This window comes from Periophthalmus magnuspinnatus, chromosome 10 (genome assembly GCF_009829125.3).
Source record: "Periophthalmus magnuspinnatus isolate fPerMag1 chromosome 10, fPerMag1.2.pri, whole genome shotgun sequence".
Lineage (NCBI taxonomy): Eukaryota > Metazoa > Chordata > Actinopteri > Gobiiformes > Gobiidae > Periophthalmus > Periophthalmus magnuspinnatus.
This window is the reverse complement of record NC_047135.1, coordinates 7,683,146-7,700,578: the sequence shown is the minus strand read 5'-3', so window position 1 is coordinate 7,700,578 and position 17,433 is coordinate 7,683,146.

Sequence of the window (17,433 nt, the reverse complement as noted above, 5' to 3'; positions counted from 1 at the left end):
ACAAACTCCACAAATAGTTCAGATGGTAGAGCGTTTTGTCCACTGATCCGAAGATTGGTGGTTCCAATCTCACTCTCGACTTAAAAACATCTTTAGTTGAGCGGTCAGATCCACTGACCCTCAGGCTGGCTGTGCGATTCCACCTCCCACAGATAAATGCTGTTGTTGTAGCTTTGGTCAAGACAACAACGCAACACCACCTTGAGCCCAGTGTCTGTGTACACTGGTGTGTGAATGTGTGAGTGGTTCCTCGATTTTAAGCACTTTGAGTGTCTTGAAAGTGGAAAAGCGCTGTATAAAAATGTGACCATTTACCATTAATATAACACTGGATGCTACCGCCGCCGATAGATTTGTGATTGCGGACTTTAAGTTATGAGAACTTTGCAACCAATTGTCCTATCATGTAAATTCAAACGACATCTCAAAGCAGAGGTATGGGGCTCTTTAATATGTTACTGTCATTACGGTAATGTGCTTATGTTGTCGCTCGAAGATGACCAATCAGAGCGCAGGTGCCACCGAGATTCTCCCAGTCAGTTATTTGATGAATCAAAGAAAAAATAAGGATGGATATGTAAAATAGAGAAAGTTGTGTGAAAAAAGGCAGTACATGCTGATACTTCCTTTAACATGATTTTTATGGCTAAAAAAAAGAAAAAAGTCTAGGTGAGCTATGCTGGTCTATAATGTGCTTAGTCTTTAAAGGGTTAAATGCATGATCGTGTTAAAGGTGTATTTCACATTTTTTCTTTTCTGGTAGAAGATCCATCACCTGCTTGTCTCAACCTAAAATATGCACAATGGGTCAAATCCTCCAGCTAAGAAAGTCCTGATTAATCCTAGCAACAAAATCACAGAGGTGGGTCTCATGGTAGTGCACTGTGGTACTCACTGGTCCTGAGGAGATGCCCCAGCAGCACTGAAGGATGAGTCAAATGCAGAGGACAAATTTCCCAACGGGGACAATAAAGTGTACCTTAACCTTAACAATGAAGATGTACCATGAACCGTGAAGATTCCACAGTGTGACCAAAGGTATCAATTGTCATGGGGACATTACAAATAGGCAACCAACAGCCAGGGCCTATTGTACAGAAGCTGTCACAGCTAAACCCAATCCAGAGAAAAACAAGCAGAAAGTAAAAACAGGTTCTATACATGTGCCAGACCTCTTGTGCATTCTCAAACTCCTTGTTAAACCGGCTCTGCCATGTCTGTGTCTCTGCATTTGTGTTTGATCCTTGTGAATGAATGAACCAGGGGCTTCATGGGAGCTGACCCTTTCCTCTGAGCGGGAGAGGCCGAGGTGATTGGAGCGCTGATAGATGAAGTCTAAAGGAGTCCTATCTGAACAGTGAACCTGCGGAGTGAGCTGCAGTGAAAATCAAACGCACCCTGATCAAAGGTGCTGTACCTGATTTATACTGGATTCTGAGCATCCTAATTACTCACCACAATGAGTTTAGAAGCACTTTTCACCACTTTCAGAGGTGGAGTTTCATGGTCAAAGCTAAAAACAACTAACATGCGAACGTGCACTTCTTGATTATCGGAAAATATTTTCCAACTAGATGTGGACTCATTTTGACCTCAAGAGCTGCCTACTAAAAGGTGCTCTGCAACATTTCAGGTGAGGCCACATGCTTGTCTCCATAGAAATGCTATTGTTTTGCCCAGAATGTTCCACAGTATGGCATTACCTCCATAGAGACAACCAGATTAAGATGATTTAAGTTTTTTGATTTGTTTTAATAATAAAATATGTAATAGAATAAATCAGGGGCGTCCAAACTTTTCTCATTAAGGGCCACATATAAAAACACAAACAAAGCTGAGGGACGATTGAGGGCTATAGACTCGTCGCCAATACAGCGAAAATCTGTGTTATTATTATAAGTTCAACTGAATCACTAGACCTTTATTCATGCTTGCATCTTCAATGAAACACATTGAATATTTGATATGGTAAATAGATTTTCAGAAATGTACAATAAAAAGTACAGTTTAAGGTAATATGGGTCAACTCACCTTGAAGCTTGAGGGCCGAGAAAAATTGGTCTGAGGGCCGCATTTGGCTCACGGGCCACAGTTTGGGCATGCCTGGAATGAATGCAAAGTTGATATGTTTAACGGATCTCAAAGCCACAGTTTTGTTTTTTAAATTTTTTTATTTATTTATTTTTTCATTTTGATTGTGTTTATTGTACTGAAAAACATGCGTCTTTACTCTCATCCCGCTTGCATGTCCACAAACCTGACTCTTATCTGGCCTGGAGGAAATGTTGTTCCTTTTGATTATAATATCCCACAGTATGGCACAAAACTCATTTATCTCCATGGAAAATGTTCCGAAGTATGGCTTTAACTTTCTGTTTCGATGGAATCATGCAGTTGACTTGCAACCTCCAGAAATTTACATACTGTAGCTTTAAACATATACAAATGTGACTTTCCATGTGTCCTGATAATTGTTTGCAAGTTTATATTCACATATTTCATTACTATTCATGAGACCATAGAAATGATGTGGCGTTTTTATCCCTCCTTTTTCCTCCTCCCTTCTACGACTCCCTGTGTGCTCCCAGACTCCATATTTCAACTCGATGAACCTTGTACGCTGCTTTTACACTTAAAGTAATGGAACGCATTTGGCAGAAAAACAACATATTTTACCGTCAAAATTAGACAAAGTAACTCTCACAAATCACCTGCAGAATAGACTGATGAAGGCTCCGTGCCCCGACCGCCGTGCGGATAAACCATTGTGACACGTTTCTCTGACTAAATGGCTCCGCTTGGTGCCGTTTGCTTCTGAAAATGAATTAAAGTCTTGGTTTTTCTCCACTAAAAGCTGTGAGTGTTGTTTTTCAAAACGTCTCGGTGCCTTGTCATCCCGGCCCTCACTACAGACAAATGCACCTGCTCAGCACCACTATAAACAAGGATTTGAAAGTGCTCAGACTTAAAACTCTCAAATGAAAAATGGTGGAATATTCTGTAAAGACAAAATGATTCTAGGATGTTTAGTTGGAGTTTATAGAACCCCATACATCAAAATGAGACTGGGTTCTTGTCGAATATCAACAGAAAATGGAAGTAAACAGAAGTCCTAAAAATGGCAGAAAATAGTTATGTGATTTAATATGGGACTGTTATGGTCCTATATTAGACAAAAACTGACTCTTGTGAGCTTTAAGCCATGTTAGAATGTTGTTACCTCATCAAAACATATTGATTTGTCTACATCTCTAAAGCTCAAAATGCTCTGTTCCACCTAGTGATATTATGAAGCTGTAGTTTTCAAGTTAACAGCTACATTTTACCTTCAGATGATTCTAGTGAAGGTGTATGGAGTTTAAAAACACAGTAGAGCACTTCCTGTATTACCACATGATGACATCACAAGGTGGAACAGAGTGTTTTCCATTTGAGAGAAGAACTTGCGTTAAACATGTGTGAATGAAACAAACAAACAAAAAAAACAGCTCCAGGTATGTTTTTGATGGCGAAACATTATAACAAAAATCATAAAATAGTCTAATATGCGCTCTAAGTGTAGCATAATCGCAGTTGTTAGTTCAAACATTCTGAGTTAAAATATAAATACATGTGTTCAAATGCAAAATACACAAGTACTACAGACTTGTTGTCAATTTTGTATCGATATTGAACAGACTCGATACAGATATTTAACATTAAACCATAGTATTTTCTTTTGTATTCCCATGTGGCCTTACAGTATATCTGTGTAATCCTTCAGTCATCTAGGTAGGTTCCATAGTGATCCATGGGCGTATACTAGTCTATGTGGTCTTATACTTCTTCTGATACAGCTCAAGATCATTCTAAAGCTTTTCAGGAATGGTTCATTTCTGTCCTGTGAATGGGACTTTTTTTAGTATCAATACTGACTGAATACTTCTGACAACCCTACATCTATATACTACACAGGACAGGGGAGCAGCTCAGAAATCACCCTTCAATGTTTGTGACGGGCTCAAGTCTCCGCTCCATTGCTTCGGCTGGTGATGAGACAGGCCATTTCCTTGGAGAATTTCCTCTTCTGCCACATTTGGTGTAAAAAAGTAATCTTAGAGCTCCATAGCTACCTCCATGCAGCATCGCCATGGATACAGGATAAAAACAAACAGCTAATATCACACAGTCCAACATATGACAGTCTAGTGTTTCTCCTGTTTCTTCTCACCATATCTTCACAAATTGCACCTGAACTGATGTAAAACTATGACAAATGTTTAACACAGGTGCTACAAAAACATGAAAACCTGTCATATGAACTTTAAGTAGCCCTCAGCGTTGTCCTTGTCCCTGTTTTTTTCCATGTCCCCATTGCAACACTTAAAACACTGTGCACACTGGAGCCATTAGTCAAAGCGAAGACACTGCTCTCGCTGCATTAAAAGCATTGGAGCACTTAGCTGCTGTTGGCTAATTCAAATAGATAGAAACAAATAGCATGTATTGTGATCAGCTGTGTGGGCATTTGCTGTCCCTGTTCTGTGGCAGAGACAAAGCAACCACAAGTGTGAAGACTAACAGGCATTAATACAGAGCAAGATCAGGTAAACAGCCCTCACCAGGAAGAAAGGTCCACATGAGGAAATAATGTTTTTAAAAGGCCATTAGACTTTTATGGGGTATTAACTGCTAACACATAGCAAATTTAGATCATGGTTGCCTTTTATTAAAATGCTATATTTGGCGAAAACAACATATTACTGACTGAAAGGTTTTTATTCTGCACTTTTCTCCTTTAATGTTAATTTTATGATGATTATTTGTGATTATTTATGATTTGTTGTATTGTGATTTCAATACACTGTCACAACACACTCATCGAAACTACTGCACATCGCACATCACACCAGGTTTGTGAAGTTGTAACGTTTTGTTTTGTATTATGCTTTTGTATATTTAAGAAAATTGCCGTGCAGGAGCATAGGTGACGGAGGTAACCGCAAGGATTTTTTGAATAGGGCCCGGGAGAGATCAGTAAATGACTCAAACATTAATGGATGACATCTAAAACCTCTTCAGGCATGTTTTGATGAGGTAACAATGTTTTAACATGGTAGAAAGCTCCAAAAAGCTCCTCTGATTTCTGTAACTCACTAATGTCATTTTTTGTCTCCAAGATCACAACCATCCATCAACACCTGATAAGTGGAGCTGCAGTTTCTGGAGTGGACACCTTCTCTCCCCACTTTTCAACAACATTTTCAAGCTTTTCTCTTCCCTCTGTTCTAGCTGTCTCTGAGTACATTCTTAACTCCAAACCCTCTACCTCCCAACTTGACCCTATTCCTACAGCTCTTGTTAAATCCTGTATATCTTCTCTTGCCCCCGTCATTACTAACATCATTCACTCCTCCCTGATTACTGGTTCGGTTCCTTCATCTCTCAAAACTGCTTCTGTTACCCCTATTCTGAAACAAACCCTATTTCCAACCTGCCCTTTATCTCCAAAACCCTTGAAAAAACTTGCTTCTCAACTCCACACCCATCTTGCCACTAACAGCATCTATGAACAGTTTCAATCCGGTTTCCGCCCACTCCGTAGCACAGAGACAGCACTTCTTAGAATCACCAATGACCTCCTTCTAGCCTCTGACTCCGGTTTACTCTCCATTCTCATCCTCCTTGATTTAACAGCTGCCTTTGACACCATCTCCCACAACATTCTCATTCACAGACCTCAATCCATTGGTATTTCCCACACTCCTCTCTCCTGGTTCACCTCATATCTCTCTGACTGTAGTCAATTCATTCATCTCAAATCCTACAAATCCAACACTCTCCCTGTCTCTGCTAGTGTTCCCCAAGGCTCTGTCCTAGGTCCCCTTCTCTTCATCATCTATATTCTCCCCCTTGGTCTTCTGTTCCGTAAACACAATATTCACTTTCACTGCTACATGGATGACACCCAGCTCTACATCTCCACCAAACTTCCTCATCTCTCCCTCCAACCTCTCTTACCCTCTGTTTACAGGAAATTCATTCCTGGTTCTCCTCCAACTTCCTCCAACTTAACAGTTCTAAAACCGAAGTCCTCCTAGTAGGCACCCCCTCTACTATCTCCAAATCCAATAGCTTCTCCATCTTCATCCATGATTCCACTGTCCTTCCTTCCCCTCAGGTCAAGAGTCTGGGTGTCATCCTTGACAGCACACTTTCTTTCCACTCCCACATCAATAACACCACCCGCTCTGCCTACTTTCACCTCCGTAATATCTCTCGCCTCCGTCCCTCTCTCACTCCTCACACCTCTGCCATACTTGTTCACAGTCTTGTCACCTCCCGGATTGACTACTGTAACTCCCTCCTCTATGGCCTCCCCAACAAATCCCTCCAGAAACTGCAGCTTCTCCAAAACTCCGCAGCCCGCATCATCACCAGGACTCCATCTTCCCACCACATCACCCCCATCCTCCAAGAACTACACTGGCTTCCCATAAAACAGAGAATCCACTTCAAAATCCTCCTCACCACTTTCAAAGCTATCCATGACCTGGCCCCACCGTACATCTCTGACCTCCTTCACATCTCCATTCCCTCTTGCTCCCTCCGCTCCTCTTCCTCTCTTCAGCTCTCTGTCCCCTCTGCCCGTCTCATCACCATGGGGGGCAGAGCCTTCAGCTGCTCTGCTCCCCAGCTCTGGAACTCTCTCCCTCCTGACCTCCACAACATTGACTCTCTTTCACTTTTCAAATCCAAACTCAAAACCCACCTGTTCACACAATCCTACACCACATAATCAGTCACTCTCACCATCTTCCAGTTTTGTATCTCTGTTTTATCTGTAAATATGTGTTTTTAACTTTGTCTTGTACAGTGTCCTTGAGTGTCCTGAAAGGCGCTTTCAAACAAAATGTATTATTATTATTATTATTATTATTATTATTATTATTAAAAAGTCAATTTAGCATGAGAATAATAATAGCACATACTAATTAGTGTTGTCACGATACTAAAATTTCAAACTCAGTTTCTAAAGAATAGGCAGGCTCGATATTTGATACCAATTTTGATGCCACAAATGGAAATAAAAATGCTCTTTTTTTCAATAGATGGTCATTTTCACATAATAATTCTACTTTCTATTAACATGTGATCTTATATCAGTTCCGGTTCCATATCAGATCTATTAAAGACATGTTTAGGAAAGTCACAATTTGTCCTGTTTATGTATGTTTTTTTTGTATTGACGCCTCTTTTATTAGAATGAAATCTCTCAGTATTTAGATATCAGTCTGGTCACCACCCCCTCCATCGCATCTCGAGCCAGAACCAAACCTGATCATCCAATCAGATTTGTGATGCATGTGAAACGAAGGAGCTCATTGGTCACCCATCATTTTGAGCCAAATCAAATTTCCCTCACATCAGATTAGCAGTTCAGTGCTTCGCTCATTGATTCAATAGAAATGTGCTGTTTTTCAGTCACTTGTGATAGTTTTTCCTTTCTTTTTTCCCTCGTAAATTGCCATATTTGCATTGATACATGTGAATCCCGCCCATCTGAACCCGGGAAGATTCAACAGTGACCAGACTTACTTGGAGAAGCGTGTATTCTGGATCTCGGGAAAGTGAATATCTTTTAGCATTTGATTTTGAATACTTTTAACATCCCTCGTCCTTATTAGTGTTTTTGAGACTGAAGAAATATCCATATAATCTCTCAGTCGTCCAGGTCATGGATGAGACTGAAAGAATGTTCCACAGTTTGGCATTAAGCATATCTATCCTGCATTTATTTATTTAATTGATGAAAAATACTTTGGAAAGACACACATTCATACTGTGAGCTTGGTCGCATCTCAACAGATCTGAGCTGTAACTTGGCTGGACGGCACCACTAGCTTTTCTCCATCATTTAAATGCCATAGTGTGGAACATTCGAGGCAGCGCAATAACATCTCTACAGAGCCAAGCAGAAACGTGACATATCCAATACTATACTTACTCTTGCAGCGTTCCTTGTCCTAAATCCACGCTTCCTTATTTCAGATTCAGGGCTTGAGTTTCAGATCTATTTTCGTATTTTTGTTGTGTGTAATAAAGGAGAGGAAATTGGCTCTTAAAAACCAGGAGGCATGAGGCGAGTGGAAACCGCAGCTTGTATCAACAAATTGTTCATCTGCGTGACACTGGAATAAGTCATTACCAACTTTATCTGAGCTGTGAACAGACGACATCACTGCAGCCCATTAAAACATCGCCCCGGGCAACAAAGGTGAGCTCTGTGTATTTCAGATGCATTCATCGGCCATGTTGTTCACTAGAATCTGTGCACACTGCTTTGTTATTCCTAAGTGTTTACCTCTCAAGATTAATCACAGTCGAATCGAAATTGCAATATGAATGGATGTACTTAGCAAATCGCAAAGGCTGCAGTTTTTTAAGTACCCTAATTTACATAATTTCCTCCACAAACAACTAAATACCCTGCCTTATTCAGCATAAAAAAACTGCTAACCCTGTAGTTTAGGTGTTCGTCAATTCTTCTGGACAGGTTTAAAATGTGAACTTGGAACAGAATCCAATTATTAAAACGAAGAAGCCGTTAATTCAAAAGGAACATAAAAAAGCCAGATTACAGTTTGCAAATTCACACAGGGACAAAGACCTTCATTTTTGGCGGTAGTAGACAAAACTAAAATTTAACAGTTTGGCCATAATGAGCATTGTTGCATTTGGAGGAAAAAGGGGAAAGCTTGCAAGTCTGAGAACACCATCCCAACTTTTGTTGTGGGGTTGTTTTGCTGTAGGAGGGACTGGTGCACTTCACAAAACAAATAGCATCACGAGGAAAGAAAATCATGTGGAAATACTGAAGCAACATGTCAAGACATTAGCCAGGAAGTTAAAGCTTGGGCACAAATGGGCTTTTCAAATGAACAATGACCCAAACAAAGTAACTTAAGGATAACAAAGTCAGTGTTCTGGAGTGGTCATCACAAAGCCTGACCTGAAAAGGCATGTGAGAGCATCAGTTACCAGCTCTGAGGGATGGGCCAAAATTCCTGCTAACTACTCTGAAAAGCTTGTGGAAGAATATCCAAAACCCAAAATTCAAAGTAATTGTTATTCTGGCATGCAGCAAATAGAAATAATTGTCTGATTTAATCTCAGACAGTGAAAGAAAAGCATATGTGTCTTTTTTATATAGTGTATGTAAACTTCTATTTTCAGCTGTAGATATTTTTTCCCCAAATCCTTTAGCCCTAGTTTACATGTACAGTTTACATTCACTTTTCTCACTCATGGGTGTCTTCATGGAAACAATGGGCAAAATACAGTTTTTCACATTGGTTTAGGACTGTCCCTAGAAAAAAGCAGATTGCAGACCCCTGAAAAGTTATACAATGCAACTTAAAATATTGGAGATATATATATATATATATATATATATATATTCATAATACATGTGAAACAAAGCAGCTCATTGGTCACCCATCATTTTGAACTAAATCAAATTCCCTTCACCTCAGCTCGTAAGCAGCCATATTTCTTTTGATACGGCAGGACCATGCATATCCCTGATTGACTAATCCACCTGCCAATCACATCTATCTGAACTCAGTCGATTCAACAGTGACCAGACTCACATCTTGGTGACGTATTGGAAGCGTGTGTATAGTCTGGACCCAGGCAAGCAAATATTTCTTCTTGCCAGCTCAATCAACAGGTCTATTTACCTATCACTATATATCCTTATGTATTTTAATATGAAGCGAAGGCTGTACAGTACCTTTCTATTTGCAGACATTGTGGGAGGTTTATGATACAGACACCCCGCTGTGAAAGTAATGCAGCTTCAGTCAACACGAAGCCTCTGTGCACACGTCTGTTTACGCCTCTGCTTGGTATTCATTAGAAAACTGAAGGAATTGATTGGATTTTAAATGAAAATTAAACAGCTATTATAAGGAGTGGGACACATTGTGATATTGGCTTTGGGCAAGGACATCCAACAGAAGAGAATGGACATACAGTAGTGGTGTCCTTGGTAACGAAAACAAGACTATACAAATGTGCATTATTGTTATAACAGTTGGATCATTTGTTTAAGTAAATTACATACTATAAAGTTCACCATGCATAAGAACTACACTTTCAATAGCCTTAAAGCATGAACAAAGACTTAATTACCAATGTACAAATAGTTCATTAAGAGTTGTTCAGGCTTAGTAACTACTTAAAAGGCCATTATTACGCATTTTCTGATGTTTGTTATAATGTTTTCTCATCAAAAACATACTTGGAGTTGTATTTTGTTTCATTAACACATGTTTAACACAAACCCTGCATATTTAGACGAAGTTCTTCTCTCAAACACTCTGTTCCACCTTGTGATGTCATGTGGTAATACAGGAAGCGCTCCACTGTGTTTTTAAACTCTGCACACCTTCACTAGAATCATGTGGATATTTTCAGCTTTGGAATTGCCAGTCTCTACAGAACTCAAGATAAAAGGCAGCTGTTAACTTGAAAATTACCACTTCATGGCATCACAAAGTGGAACAGAGCGCTTCGAGCTTTGGAGATGTAGACAGACTAATAATAGAGGGTTACTCAAATATGCATGAATGAAACAAAACGCAACTCCAGGTTTGTTTTTGATGAGGTAACAGCCTTATAAAATGGCTTAAAGCTCACAAGAGTTAATTTTGTGTGATATAGAACCTTTAATTACGCAGCTGGGGTTAGAAGTTAAGATTAGGTTGTTAATTAAGTACTTACTGAGCCTGAATCATTCTAAATTAACAATTTGTTCATTATAATGTGTTACTAAAGCTATTCTGTTCAGTTTTTTTATGCAGCACTTTTAACATCTTCAGCTGACCAAAGTGCTTCACATAAAAGTCAACAAAAAACAAATATAAAGATAATACGATACACAGGAAAAGAACAATAAAACACCAATATATCCTGTGTAGTTGGTATTAAATCCCAGGGAGAAGGGACGGGTGTGCAGTCTGGTCTTAAACTGCGTTAAAGACTGAAAGGATCTGACAGGCTGAGGGAGGTTGTTCCATAGTCTGAGTGCTGCCACAGAAAAGGCTCTGTCACAATGTTTTGTTTTGTTTTTATTATTCACAAATAGGTCACAAAAATGGATGCCAGGTTTATTCCAGGAATGTCTTATTGCTTTACTAAATGTGGATGCCAATGAAACAATTTCATCAGGGGCTACATTAAAGAAGCTTATGTGTAACTTTTCTGGTAAGAGATTCGTCAGATGCTTTGCCTGGAATTTTACACAGTATAGCATTAAACTTATGTATCTCGAATAAAAAAAACAAACAAAAAAAACTTGAATGCATTGTGACTAGGGGGAACCTTTAGTTTTAAGAAATATTTCCTAATTACAACAAAACAATTCATTTTGTATAAATGTTATTATTAATATAAGCCAATAATTGCACTGTATCCTCATGTGTAAAAACAGGTTTCTTCTATTAAGTCTCTGGCAACACTAAATCATATTGATTTTTTGGCTCAGCTCTCATAAATAAGCACTAAACACTGTTCTATTGACCACCAACAACAAATATAATTTCCCATGATGCTTCACTATATTAATCCTAGATCAATTTACAATGTATTTCAGTATTTTTCCTCCTCTAAATTGTACGGTTGAATCTTATATAAGGAGGATGAAGCTTATATAAGGAGAAGACCTATGTCAAATCCCGTCTTATTTGCTCTTCTAAACACTACAGTTTGAATTAAATCGCATTTGTTGAAGTACAAAATGGCCGCTTCATTTAAAGAGTCAAATATCTTCCAATAGCAAATAACAAATTAGAAATCCAATGGCTGTTCCCTCATGGCGCGTAAGCATCAACCAAGTTTCATTTAAACCTCCATTCTGCTGTTTAGAGATCAAATTACTCATGAAATCCAATCTGAATAAGAACAATTTAGTGTTTAGCCTCCAAAACAAAACAAGTGGAAGAGACCTGCAGACCTGCTGAAATGAGTTGCATTGTTTTGAATGAGGCTAATTTACATGAACAATAGGCTGGCTCTGAGCATGTGTTTAGTGCATGTCGGAGGTAATGGCTGGTTAAGAGGGAGCATTTAAAAACATGAGTCGGTCATGTTTGAAAGTAGAATTATTAAACAAAAGCTATTGTTTTGGATGGATTACCCTGTACTTGTCACTATGAGGGATTTTAAGGTGGGTAACAGTTGATCAAAAACACATCCCCCAGCACTTACAGCGGGACAAACAACTAAATTTCTCTCATTACCACATTTGAAATAGAGCTGCTAAACTGGGCAGTACCGGGAGGACTAAAGGAGAGAGTGAAGGGTGAGGAGGGGTGGGGTCTATATGAGGAACAATGTGATTGGTCGAACAGGTATCCACGCTTCAAACTCCCCCCCTGCAGCCAGGTGTTTGTGATCAGAAACACTTGGCTGTAATCAAGATAGTCCTATGTGATGTCACCAACTACTTGAAATTGCCAAGGCCACTGGAGGCAACACAAAACTTAGTGTAATCGCCCAGATAGAAACTTTAGCGGTCTGACGAGGAACAGGGCAGAGCTGAGATAATTTGTCCAGTGTAGACCCACATACATTTACTTCTGACACCAAAAACTTTTACTATAACAGAAACATTAAAAAAATTAAATAAAATCAGCATGGCAGTAACCTCCTGTACACACTGCTCCCTCACTTTGAGCAGACTGACGTTTGCTCCTTTTATAGAGCACCTCCCTTAATTGCTTGTGCCCACACTGCAGCACATGTAAGTTCCAGCACATCCCATAATATTGTTAAAAATTATTGCTAGCACAACAGTGTAAATCTGTATTCAATCAAATCAGCTGTTAAAATAGAACTCTACATTAATTTATCCATGTCAACTGTGAATAACAAATTAGTTATACAAAAAGCTAACATATTTTGACACCCCTCCTCCTCAGCACACAGTTGTCTGCCCCGGAACCTTCTTAAGTTGCTCCAGCTCCCTGGGGACTCATTTGGCTGGAACACTTAAGATGGCAGAATTCCAAACAATTCAATTGCAATTAATTAGCAGATACACAACCACTTCTGTCAATAAAACATTTTAAACTTCTTTGAGCACTGTCATTTTTTCCTGTTAGCTTCAAGGTTAGGCCCATGTAATCGACTAGCTACATTACTTTGATTAAGGCTTTTTGGGCCGGAAAACTGCAAATTTGCCTAGTTTGCACTAAAGCTGCCAAAAATGACTAGGAACAGTAAATAAAGCTATCCAAACACTATATACACAGTTCAGTAGCAAAAAACATGCCTGAAGTGGTTTTCTGAATCATTTGTGCACATTTGAATAATCTTGCAGTGTCTCATGATGCGACTGTTCAAATCCTCCTTTCAGTTAGGTGTACGAGACCACGCCTCTTGTCTAAGACTCCACCCACAAGTCTATGTAAACAGGAAGTTCTCTGCAGCCCTCCCCCTGCTCAGCACACAACAAAAGTGAAACTAATTGAAGTTGTTATCAGCAAATATAGCATTTTCCAAACAATTTTCCAAAAAGCTAACACGGTGATCTAATTATGTGATGTGTTAGCAGGTAACACCCCATTGAAGTGTAATACTTTGAGGATCTGCACTTTAAAGTCCTAATGTGTCACTTGGAGGTCACCCTGTTGCTTGTTTCCATGGAAGCAGGTACACACAGAGGGGGTGGCAATGGTACTCAAACAACTGCCCCTTGCCCCTTAAGTTCCCCTTTTATCTTATCTTGTCTTTTTTATTATTATTTTTTACACAGGGAAAAATCAATAACTGCCTTACCTGTGCCCATTTACTACAAACAAAGGAATACCTCAGAAAAATATGTATTAAAAATCAATAAAATGCCTGCAGGTTTTCTATGTGTCCTATATAGGTTTGAGCCTCTGCACTGCCTTGCATAGAAATGTTGCTTCTTTGGCTATAATCTTCCACATATGGCATAAAATGTATTTGGCTGCTTGGCAAATGTTCCGAAGTATGGCTTTAAAGGTCCTACATTACGCAAAACTGAGTATTGTGAGCTTTAAGCCTGATTAGAATGTTGTTACCTCCTCAAAAACATACCTGGAGTTGTGTTTTGTTTCATTCACACATGTTTGAGCAACACTTTATTATTAGTCGTTCTATGTCTCCGAAGCTCAAAATGCTCTGTTCCACCTTGTGATGTCATGAAGGTGTAGTTTTTAAGTTAACAGCTACATTTTATCTTTAGTTCAGAAGAGACTGAAGAGACTACACTTCCTGTATTACCACATGACATCACAATGTGGAACAGAGTGTTTTCTGTTTGAGAGAAGAGCACAGCTTAAATATGCAGGATGTGTGTGTTAAACATGTATGAATGAAACAAAACACAACTCTGGGTATGTTTTTGATGAGGAAACGACATTATAGCAGATCAGAATATAGCGTAATATGGGCCCTTTAACTTAGGCAGTTGACGTGCCACCTCCAAAAGGTTAGATAGTGTTGCTTTTTTTGTTGCCGTATTGTATTTTGAAGATAAAACATATGTTCTCCTCTCATGCATTTCATTAATATTTAGTTCATATAAATACAGTGTCCTGTTTTTTGTAGAATGATACATCTCAAATGGCATAACTGCACAAAACTCACTGCAATCAGTTCACAGTCTCCATCTGAAGCAGCCTCTTCAAAAGCACCAGATAAAATTGCCCATTTAATCATAAAGATTTAATGACGCGCAGATAAAAACATGTATTCAGTTTTTATCAAAGGAAAATGAGCCTTAATCATGTGATAATGAACTTTGAAATAGGAAATAGACTTGTTAAATTATTTCATGGCCAGCTGCTGTTTCAACTGCTTTTAATTCAATGCAATGATTTATTCTTCCATATCAGCAGTTTCTTTGCTTTGGTCTTTAAAGAGGAGTTTTTCAAATTTAAAGACATTTTGATGACCACATTGACTTAAGTGATTGGTTTTGGCAAATGTGTTTTTATTTCCAAAAAACAAGCAATATATATATAATATAAATATAATATGATATATATATAAAATAAAAGCTAGGACTAGGACAGGCTGTAAATGTATTCAGAACTAAACAGGGCAAAACCAAGACTAAACAGGGACTAAACCAGGACAAAACCAGATTGAAACCAAGGCTAAACAAGTACCAAAGTAGGACTAAACCAGGACTAAACCAGGACTAAACCAGAACTAAACTAGGTCTAAGCCAGGACTAAACCAAAACCAACATAATAATTAATTCTTCCACATCACCACTGACAGCTGCAGTACATCCACAACGTTGCTGCTCAGGTCCTGACTAGAACCAGGAAGTACTTCACACATGTGTCCTGTGCTCAGGTCTCTGCACTGGCTCCTGTGGCTCAGAGAATAGACTTTAAAGCCGCTCAGTCTGTTCACAAGTCTCTCCATGGACCAGCACCAAAGTACATCTCCCACATGTTAGTGCCATATGAACCATCTCACACTCTGAGGACTTCAGGGACCGGCCTCCTGCTGGTGCCCAGAGTCAGGACTAAACATGGAGAATCAGTATTTCAATTTTATGCAGTTAAAACCTGGAACAGTCTTCCTAAATGTGAGACAGACCTCTACTTTGACAAAACAGTTCTGTTTATCTGTGCATATGACTGAAAGGTTTTTATTTTGCACTCTTCTATTTTAATGCAGATGCAATGTACATGCAGATTTCAGCTTCTACTTTGAAACCGTTGGATCCACTATTTCACTCCCTCTCACTATTGCTGCCCTTCATTTTATTACAGGTGATGGATCTGAAACTCATCACTGTATTCTCTATGAAAAAGTGGGTTGGCCGTCACTGTCTGTTAAAAGAGGACAACACTGTATGAAGTTTATCTATAAGGGACAATTTCAAAAACTGCCAGAATACCTCACCTGAATGTTAATCATAGACACCAAAACGTTTAATACCAGATTACATGACCGCATAAGGCTAAGGACGAGCCGCACCAGAACTGAGATGGGAAAGAGGTTTGGTTTTTTTAGCTGTTTTCCTTCACAAAAGTAGAATACACTCCAAGGAAAAGCAAAAGTTGATACATTGGTGACACAGTTGCAATTTAATAATTTGATAACAAACTTTTATACACACACCTGCTCTTGTTTTTAATGTTTTATATGGACTTGTATACTTGTTCGTTTTGTATTATATTTTAAGCAGGGCGCTCATGAAAAAGAGTGCGCCCAAGTGCTCTCATTGGGTTCTCCTGTATAAATAAAGATAAATAAATTATACATGATTTTAATATCTTTCTTATTATGAAAAGCACTTTGAATTACTTTGAGTACGATTGTGCTATACAAATAAATTTGCCTTGCGATTTCACTCCCTTTGGTTTAGAGAGAAGAGTTTTATGAGTTTTAAAAATATGTTGATGACTAAATTAGCATAAGTGATTGCTTCTGGCAAATGTGTGTTTTTTCCAACAAATAAATAAATGAATAACCACAGTTTGAAGTCTGAACAAGGACAAACCCTGGACGGACATGCTGTAGATGTATCCGAGACAAAACCAGATCTAAACTAAGACTAAACCAGGACTAAACCATATCTAAACTAAGACGAAACCAGGACAAAACTAAGACTTAACCAGGACTAAACCAGGACTAAACCAGGACTAAACTAAGACTAAACCAGATCTAATCTAAAACTAAACCAGGACTAAACCAGATCTAAACTAAGACTAAACCAGGACTAAACTAAGACTAAACCAGGACTAAACCAGTTCTGAACTAAGACTAAACCAGGACTAAACCAGGACTAAACTAAGACTAAACCAGATCTAATCTAAAACTAAACCAGGACTAAACCAGATCTAAACTAAGACTAAACCAGGACTAAACCAGATCTAAACTAAGACTAAACCAGGACTAAACTAAGACTAAACCAGGACTAAACCAGTTCTAAACTAAGACTAAACCAGGACTAAACCAGGACTAAACTAAGACTAAACTGAGTCTAAACCAGGACTAAACTAAGACTAAACCAGGACTAAACCAGGACCAAACTAAGACTATACCTGGACTAAACCAGGACTAAACCATATCTAAACTAAGACTAAACCTGGACTAAACAAGATCTAAACTAAGGCTAAACCAGGACTAAACCAGTTCTAAACTAAGACTAAACCAGGATTAAACCAGTTCTAAACTGAGACTAAACCAGGACTAAACCAGATCTAGATCAGGACTGAGTCAGGACCAAACCAGAACTAAACCAGGACTAAACTAAGACTAAACCAGGTCTAAACCAGGACTAAACTAAGACTAAATCAGGACTAAACCAGGACCAAACTAAGACTAAACCTGGACTAAACCTGGACTAAACCAGATCTAAACTAAGACTAAACCAGGACTAAACCAGGACTAAAC